Below are 9456 nucleotides of genomic sequence, written 5' to 3' on the forward strand. Positions count from 1 at the left end.
TCAACATCAATAACTCATTAGAAATAAATTGACATGGTGCAGGGTGTGAATAATTGTGATTGTCAACCACCACCACCACCATTACATCACATCACTGTTCAGTCATCCGGCAGTGTGATGCGGTGGTGTCCATGCGCAAGTGTGCTGACACCGTCGGCTAAGATGTACCGCTTACTGTGGAATGGTGCACAGCTCTGATGACATCTTCCTCTTCCTCTGCACGGAGTAGTTTAACGGAGATCCTTCTTCTTTTATTCTCCATTGTCTTCCCAGACACATTGTTCATATTGTTCATAAGTTTGAAGAAGTCCTTGTCAAACTCGTTGACGGCCTTCTTCCGAAGCTCAGTGAGCAGAGCGAGTGAAATCTCTGTATGCTTTAGAAGAGCCCACGCGAATCCAGGCAGTGTGTAGTAGTGTGTCGGATCTAAATCGTACGTGAGCATTGCAGTGCATCTGAATTTCTCAAAAACATCTGCAAGAAGGTGCACATCGGTCTTTAGGTAGAGATCATGGTAGTCACCCCTGAGTTTAACCGACATGTCTAACGCATCAGGTTGCTCCCATGTTTCATGTGTACTTCCAGCAGAAACTCCACTGTGTTTGGAATTAAGACGTCCATTTCCAGTTGAAGAGATGGTTTCACAGGAGATGCACGTTGCTCGTACGCGCTGAACGTGGGAAAACGTGATCTCCCCTCTTCCACTTGAGATGGTGAAGCAGACGTTGTTACATCCACTTCGCTTTGGCCAGGGTTTCAAAATGGCTTTTTTGAGGCGTCACTGACATCATTGATATCGATGTGACGACAGGCTACTATCGAATAGGAGGCACGATAGTGCAATAGCATAGTTGAGGCTTTTGTACAAAACAGGATTTCTTCAGAGAATGTAGCGTTTCTTGCAGGGGGGTGAAGGTTGAAGTGAGCTGAGAGGAAGTCACCAATGTTTGTTTTCTTCAGAAAAACTAATTAGATGTCTGTCGACGCCTAGGAGACGCTGTCGAGATTGATAGCATCTTTTTTCTGACATGCATCGCTTTGTTTTGAAAATCATGCTCCGGTGCGTCCATTTATCACGGCCTCGGTCACGTGATTGCAACAATCATCACCTGCAGGAGAGCCCTTTGGCTGTCGAACGTAATTGATGAGCGCGTCGAATTGATCACACAGGTCCATGCTGTTCAGGAAATGGCGTCTGTGCGTCGTCTACATCCGTCTATAGACTATAATGCGGAGCTGACGAGTGCCTATCGAAAAACTCCAATACGGCAATAGAGGAGATTATTACTGACCAATCGAATCTAAATCTGCAGAATATGGTAGATTTCCTCTACGACTCGAATCTCGTCAAGGGCTTTTACAACGTGCCAAAAAACAACTGTCACATGTTTTGCCACCGCTCTGTTCAACGAACTTGCAGCTACCCAATACGTCGATCACATCGAACTTCAACGTTCCAAACCCATCAACTCGGAACATGCAATTGAATGAGAACTCGACCCCTTTCACACAAACATTTAACACAGATATGTTGGTTTTAAACTTTTTATTATAAACACAGGAGCTCCGCCTGGGCTTGCGCCATCTTCGTCACGCTGTTAATGGGCAACACCCCGTAGAAGTTGATAAGCCTCTGAAGGTAGTTGTTGATGTGTCGGGACGTTGTAACGTGATCCTTCATTGCCCCAAGATCAATCCACTCGTCATCGCTGCATGGGGGAAAAAGATAAAACAAGATGTATAAGATCTCCTGTATTTCAAATAAAGATAATTGTATAACAGATCACTTACCAGCTACATTTATAAACCGGCTGACGACCAGCCTCCAGGTTCTTCCGATGTCCTTTTGATTTGGCGTGGTCAACGAACGGCTGGAGGCCGGTCGTAGTCTTAAGACATAAGTCACAGCTGAATTGCATCTTTGTTTTGAAGAAGAAGAAGAAGACGATCTTCAGGCTGGAGTTGAATGGGACTCATCAAGGCGGCTCCAATCACTTTTATCCCCATCCAGTTGTTTGGTGCTCGTTGGTTGAAGGGTAGTCTGGCAATACCTAGAATATTCCAGAATATCATAATTCAATTTCAAAAAAACATCCCAGACAGTCAATCTTACTAACACCACACCCACCACTTGAAAAGAAATACTTATGTCGCCGATAGGCACTTCAAACACCACTTCACATTTCAAGTGGCCACTTAATTAGCCCACCTCCACCACCTCCACGACAACAAGACGGACAACAACAACATCAACAGAATGAAACCCTACAAGTCTACAAGGAATGTATGGTAAAAAGAAGAGAGGTGAGGGCTGACAACACCGTTCACGTGACGGCGATTACAACAAAAACATACACCTATCAGAACGGGGAGCAATACACAGACGTGTCAATGTATCAAGGAATAGACAATGTAATATAAAGACCACCTATGTGTGTCTTTTTGCATCTATGTACAGTGAAACCTCGTTAAGAAGAACACTGATACGACAAACTTTCGCTTTAGAAGAACACACTGTTAGCGGAACACTCCCGGAGACTCAAGCAAACACAGAACTGGTGCTCACTGAATTCCCATTTGGAAAAATGTGGATGCCGGTACCATGTGCCACTTGGGTTATACATTCTAGTTGGATACCCTGCAGATGCTGCAGAGCGCGGGACAAAGGAGATACGCTACTGGATGTCACACTGTCAAACACCCAGGAAGAACAAGTGCACGCTGTCATTCACTTCCAACCCACTCCATGCCAATCAAGCCGTACTGAGAATGGACGATACCATCACAGGCGTGTACAGAAACTACAACATTTATGATTCATTCCGTTTTCTTTACCAAGTGTATTGATAAATTATAATAAAACATTTTTAATGAATAACGTCATGTATTATGATGATGATGATTTGAGTGTGTGTGTGTGTGTGTGTGTGTGTGTGTGTGTGTGTGTGTGTGTGTGTGTGTGTGTGTCTACATGTCAAATAATATAGCTCAAAGTGAGGGAGGCAAGGATAGACATAATAGTAATCAATGTGAGCATTTGTGGAATTCCACAATTCGTGAATGTTGACTGAGTTTGCTGACAACGCTTGTAGTGCACCACGTCAATAGCATGCAGTTCTTGATCGAAGAACTCAACTAGAGTGCAGTGCAGCTCATGATCGTATCCTCTCAGCGACACTTCTTCACACAAGAGAATGAGCATTGCAACCAACACGATGATCATACTAATGTTGTTACTGGAAGGGGTGCTCTTCACCTTCTTGAACACGCAGGATAGGTTCTTCATGAGGTGGCGTTGAGCAATGTCCGACTTGCCAGTAGCAGTACTAGGCGTACTTCCATCAGGGGTTGGATCAACTGGAAACAGCAGCTTCACTACATCAAGTAGTTCTTTCCGCCCGCAGCAAGCCATGTCCTTGGCAGCAATCCAGATCAAGTTGGTTATGGGGTGACTTTCAACAACTGCTTGATCATATCCATGGTCTCCATTGAAAGGTTCCACCAGGTTTGTCAGCGAGGTTGCGATTCCTAACCGCGCAGCACAACGCATCAGCGCACCCATTGTACAATGGCCGTCCTCACCATGATCTTTCAAAATAGACCACATGTTCATGATCTTCTTGTTGTTGTTGTTGTTGTTGTTGTTGTTGTTGTTGTTGTTGTTGTTGTTGTTGTTGTTGTTGTTGTTGTTGTTGTTGTTGTTGTTGTTGTTGTTGTTGTTGTTGTTCTTCTTCTTCTTCTTCTTCTTCTTCTTCTTCTTCTTCTTCTTCACCAAAGTAATAGCAAGGATGAAGACAACAACAACAATTACTTGTGACTTGGCAAGGATGCTTTGCGAAATGATGGAAAATTAAGATGTCAGGGGTTTTATACAGCGGCAACGGTACCCTTCATCATCATCTTCCTCGCCCTACACATGGCACTTGAGAAACGGTACAGCGCACATTTCATCTCCGCAGGAATTAATTCCACACGAGGTTCACAGCACCCGTAAGATTGGATTAGTCTTTGCATCAGTTCCTTCTCCTCAGAATTAAACTCTCGGATATTCTGCTTAAACTTCTTCAGCTGAAAAGGGGTAAGAGGTTTTGTACGGATTAGAAGTTGGCGGAACCAGGCTTTCGAAAATTGCTGCGGTTTGCAACTCATTAGCTTGCTGGATCGTGCCCACGCCACATGGCTCTTTGGAAGATATGGCTGAAGCTTCTGGCAAATCTCGTCGTGCTCAGCACAGATGCATGTCAGAGCTATGGCATAGTTCAGGCTCTTGTAGCCACTCTCCTTCTTCATGTACTGCAACGGTTCCAGCACACCGTGAAGGTTCAGCAGGACACCGGTCTTCTGCATGAAGCGTACCAGATGTCTGTCGACGGCAGTCAATCGCTCCCGAGCCGCATATAGCCGTGGGAGAATGCATCTCTCTGTAAAATTCACCTCCGGCAACAGCACGCTATCAAGAACAAGTCCGCATATAGTACACACAAAGTGCCCCTCGTTCACAACTTGATGATTATGAAAACATTTGTCAATGTTTGGACTAGGAGGAGGGGCATCAGGACAAGGGTCATCGTCATGCTCAACGACGGCGCGTTGACGCTCCTTGTACGCACGCAGTATTTCAAATTGCTCTTCAATATCCATTATGCTAACTGATCACATTTTCCAGTAAACGCTGCATCATATATCAATTTATAAATGAGTCACACCTCCTAAAATACCCCCCTATGACATCATACCGTAGAGCTAGTTCTAATAAGCCTGGGAATACCTAGAAGTTTCCAGAACACATTCCCAGACAGTGACTCTTGTCAACAACCACACCCACCACTTTAAAAGCAATTATGACGCCGAGAGGCACTTCAAACACCACTTAGTCATTAATCCAATTAAATATGACACCTGGCCCACTTCAGATCTCAAGTGGCCACTTCATTATCACTTATCCAATTAAAAGGTCAAGTGGCCACTTAATTAACAACCGCAAAGTTCAAGTACCCATTCATAAGGTCAAGTGGGTTCAACTCTTCGCCAGGTCCGGCTCGGTCCCTACTACTGAAAATTATCATGTTCAACTGTCTTCGTAATCATCATACTCGTCCAACCGATGTCACCCTGGGCCTCACCCTGCGAATAATCAGCTTATCTCGCCCGTAGCTCCACTTCTCCTTCCATCATGACCGAACAAGAGCAATATCCGTAGCCTGCCGTCATATCATGGCTGCTAAAATCCAGACTGGTCATGACTTCGTAACATGCATAATGTACAAATGTAATGTACGAGTACCGGTAAATGTTCACGTAGTTTTGCGGACTACCCGTCACTATCCCTTCCGCCCCGGGATACCTGATGAAGGCTGATTCACTGGCATCTTCTCCTACATGTACTGTGCCAGTGTGAGAAAGAACTTTGCAGAAGAGGAGTTCGAGCATACAATATTGTATTGCCATGATTTCTACCCTGCTTTTCATTCAAAACACTATCTGCATGACCTCCAAACGCTTTGCCATGCAGACCACCAGCTCTGATCAGGCGCATTGTACACAATTGTATAGCCTACATACTAGAACCGTGGTAAAATCGTGTAGTTATGCTCCTACCTCCGAGAGGATGCTATATTTTGCTCCAAATTTTCAACCACCAAATTATGCCAAGAATCATGCCGACATTATCCGCCGGTGCCTATGGCACAAACACCCAGCCTCTGACGTGTTATTAGATTCAATACCTACTTGTAGAGTAGGCTATACAAAAAGCTAGTCATTTCACTGTCACTGTCATTTTGCAAAGCAATCTAGAGGAAGATGCTTCAACTTTTGTGCCACTTGCCTTTGGTGGCATTTCATTGACAGAAATTGCCGAACTACTTGGTTTCAATTTGTTTTGTCACCTTGAATTGAACTTTACATCAGTTGAGGATCCTTTGCGGGAATTCCAGGCCACTAGTGTTGAGGCGATATTCGCCATCCTCGTGAAACTCGATGCTCGTAAAGCTGAGGGCGGCGACAGTATTCCGGCATTCATCCTGAAGCATTGTCCAGCAGCCCTCGCCCCGTCGCTATCCATATTAATTAATGCATCCCTTTCGTCTGGAATGGTGCCCTTCTCCCCGAAGATTGCAAATGTTCGACCCCTATTTAAGTCTAGTGACAAGAACGCATCTCGCAATTACCGTCCCATATCTTTGCTGCCAATAGCATCGAAGATCTTGGAGAAGATAGTCCACAAACGCCTGTGTGACTTCTTACAAACCTATTCACTTTTGCCTGCCAATCAGTTTGCGTACCGGCCACAACACTCCACGGAAGATACCCTGACCTTGGCCATGGACCGCTATCTGTCGTCAGCAGACCACCAGCTACATACTGCCTTTGCTGTTTTCACTATATACCATGGACGTCCATAGCGTCACCAGCCCAGCACACTCCCAGCTGTTTGCGGATGACATCCTTCTCGACACCGCATGCGGATCTGTAGCAACCCTAAATCAAGTGTTATCAGTTGCTGTGTCAAACTTGGCTGACTACCTACACGGGAAAGGCCTGGTTTTAAACCCTGACAAGACGCAGGTCTTAGCCATTGGAGGGTTCATGCCGTGGTACCCTGGAAGTCAACGTTAAGGTGGCAGACTACCCAAAAATTTGCTGAAAAATCGAATTTGTAAATTCATATTGAGTGCTACGTCAGTTGAAAGAGCATGAATAGCTGCAAATTCTCTGAAAATTGTGTCCCAATCTGACCGGCCGTTCAAGAGTTATGGCCGAAAATGTGCCCTTGCAAGGAAAGATATTTTTGTTGCACGCTGTCATTTGTTAGCAGCACTGTATTTGAATGTGAGCAGACCGTGCGCAACTTGTCGTATCATGGAAACACGTGAAAGTGTGCAGAATTTTGCTCCAAGTCCAAAAAATTAGGTTTTTGAGCCACGAAATTGGGCTGCACGGCGGCGGGCGAAGCCCGCCGCCGTGCAGCAGGACTTTTGCCAGCACCCTCGTGACGTTGCAGATATGTGGCTTGATTATTGTAGTTGACGTTGATTTAGTGACTTTGGCAAGTTTGAGTCGTGTCAAGAAGTCAGGTAGGATTCAGTACTAGGCAGTCGTGAAACGTGAGTGGAAGTCTTTGCCGGTTTCTGAGGGTATCCTGGATTTGGTGTGCAGCGCTGTGGAAATTCCTTGCTGTGGAGGTCCCAGCACTGGATGTTGTATCAAATTTACGACCTCGTAGCACACCCTAAAAAAAAAAAAAAAATTTCACGGTTCGCGTGAGACTCGGCCAAAGGCCCAGTTTTCCGCATCCGCAGGAACGCCACCACCCTCTTGGATCAAGGCGCAGATGCAGCTCCTAACCCTAGCACACCCTAAACCTAAAAAAATTCAAAAATTGACTTGGGTCTGTGGGAGTGTGGGAGAGAACGCCCACTCGTTCCGTTGTGACAGATTCCAGGGCCTCGTTGAGGGGCCCTACCCCATCACCCATGGCTGCTTCTGGACTTGTACTAGGTATGAGTCCCGCGCACGAACAGAATGAGCACGAAAATGTGAAAAAATTGAAAATGCATTAAATTTTGTTTGGCTCCTGGGTGGCTCGCACAGCGTGGCACTATGCCGGAAATTTGAGTTTTTCCGGCCTGGAAAGCCTGTCAGTGAGGCGCAAGAACTTGTAAATCATGTCCTGAGGGCCAGCATAGTGGCAGGAGTGTGTGATCAAAATTCAAATCCATTGAGAAACACCAAAGTAACGGTCAATTGAATGCCATATGAAATTTATGGGTAGGCTGCCCCCTTAACTGCAACGGGACGCCTCTCACCCAGACCACCACTGTTCGCTTTCGATTCCTGTCTTCGGTGGGACGCGCAGGTCTCCAGCATAGTACGTAAAACTTCGCACAAGCTAACCACCCTGAGAACCATCCGCACGTCGCTATCTGAACGCCAGTCACTCCTCTTCTATTCTGCCCTTATACTTCCTGACATGCTTAATGGATCAAACGCGTTCTTCTCAGCACTTAAGGCTCAGAAGCGGCACCAGCTCACTGTCCTCGACAAGCGATGTGTTCGCTGCGTAGCCAATCTGCCCTTCCCGTCCCATACCACTCATATACACTCGCCTTGCACTGACCCCTGCAATTGAACGTGCCAAATGCAAACTGCGTTTGCTTATGCACTTAGTCCACACCAGCAGCATCAGCCCTCTTCTGAAAGATAGAGTAGCCCTCCAACCTCCCAGTAACACCCGTGGCAATGACAATTGCAAATACGTTGTTCCACTAACTCGGCGAACATCTGGCGACAGCCGACCATTGGTTTCTGCCGTGAAGCTTTGGAACACCCTGCCACAGGAACTCACGTCCACTCGTCGTCCAACCTCGTTTAAAGGATTGCTGAAAGTGTTTTTCTACGGTTAATATGGCCAAATAGCACCTCCCTCTGGCATAGGACCTCATCTTGCTATTTCTCTCTGATTGTTACTTCGTTCGATTTTAACTTGTAATTACCGGTACAAATACTTCCTGTTGACTATTTTCTCATTTTCTCAAGTGCAGCTTTATCGAGCCACACTTTTTATTCTATCGCTATCATAATATTGGGCATCAATGCCCGTTTGGTTTGCGATGTAAAATAAAACTTCAAACAAACAAACAATGTATACATGTAACGCGTTTTAATGCCCGGTGGAGAATTCAGATGGCTGAGTTCTAAGACATTGTTCTCTGGAATAATTAGTGCTTTTCACTGGCAATAGACTATGGATTTCGGCAATATACAGTCTGTACTGGTGAGATTAACTAAAAAAAAAATTTCACGGTTCGCGTGAGACTCGGCTGGAAGCCGAGTTTTCCGCATCCGCCGTGGGAACGCCACCACCCTCTAGGATCAAAGGCGCAGATGCAGCGCCTAAACGGTGGGAGGTGAGTAGATCAGACCCACCACCAAGTGGTCAAAGACCGAAATCCCATTAGCTGCATCCATGTGAGATCAACTAAGGTGTGCAAAATTCCTCCAACAGCCGAAGTTTCAAGCAAGGCGTCAAACAAGCGCCATATTTGTGGCAAACAGATAAAGCGCTGGTCAAGGTACGGTTATGCATACATGTCGGTTTGACCTCTTGTTCTACAGAAAACCAAACCTCTACCAATTGTAAGGGTAAGACTAGACATGTACGAAAGCATACAAGGCGACTTGAGACAGTCACGGATCTGGAACCTGATTTGAACTTCATATTTTCTATTCATTTTCGGTTTTAACAACCCTCGAGGAGTTAATAACTTTAATAGAGCTGTAAATAAAATGAAGGCTGCATACATCACGCAACCACAGGTAAGTTTCCTGTTCGATATGTATGTTTATCCTAGTAGTAGTGTAACAGGAATATTATAATCCAGAACCGATGTTCTCGCTCCACATACACCGACATAAGGACATGGACCCAGACCACAGAGGCAGGAGCACACAGAG

At 45.6% G+C, this 9456-nt stretch overlaps 1 long non-coding RNA gene across 1 annotated transcript; it reads right to left on the reverse strand.

Moving 5' to 3' along the window:
• Positions 1 to 1531: 1531 nt before the first annotated feature.
• LOC135812489 (uncharacterized) lies at positions 1532 to 1983 on the reverse strand. The gene is made up of 2 exons (XR_010552819.1): positions 1792 to 1983; positions 1532 to 1709 (listed from the first exon to the last, which is right to left on the reverse strand). It is a non-coding gene; the product is annotated as an uncharacterized LOC135812489 (long non-coding RNA).
• Positions 1984 to 9456: the final 7473 nt, after the last annotated feature.

The sequence above is a fragment of the Sycon ciliatum genome, chromosome 3, assembly GCF_964019385.1.
Source record: "Sycon ciliatum chromosome 3, ocSycCili1.1, whole genome shotgun sequence".
In the NCBI taxonomy this organism is placed as follows: Eukaryota; Metazoa; Porifera; class Calcarea; order Leucosolenida; family Sycettidae; genus Sycon; species Sycon ciliatum.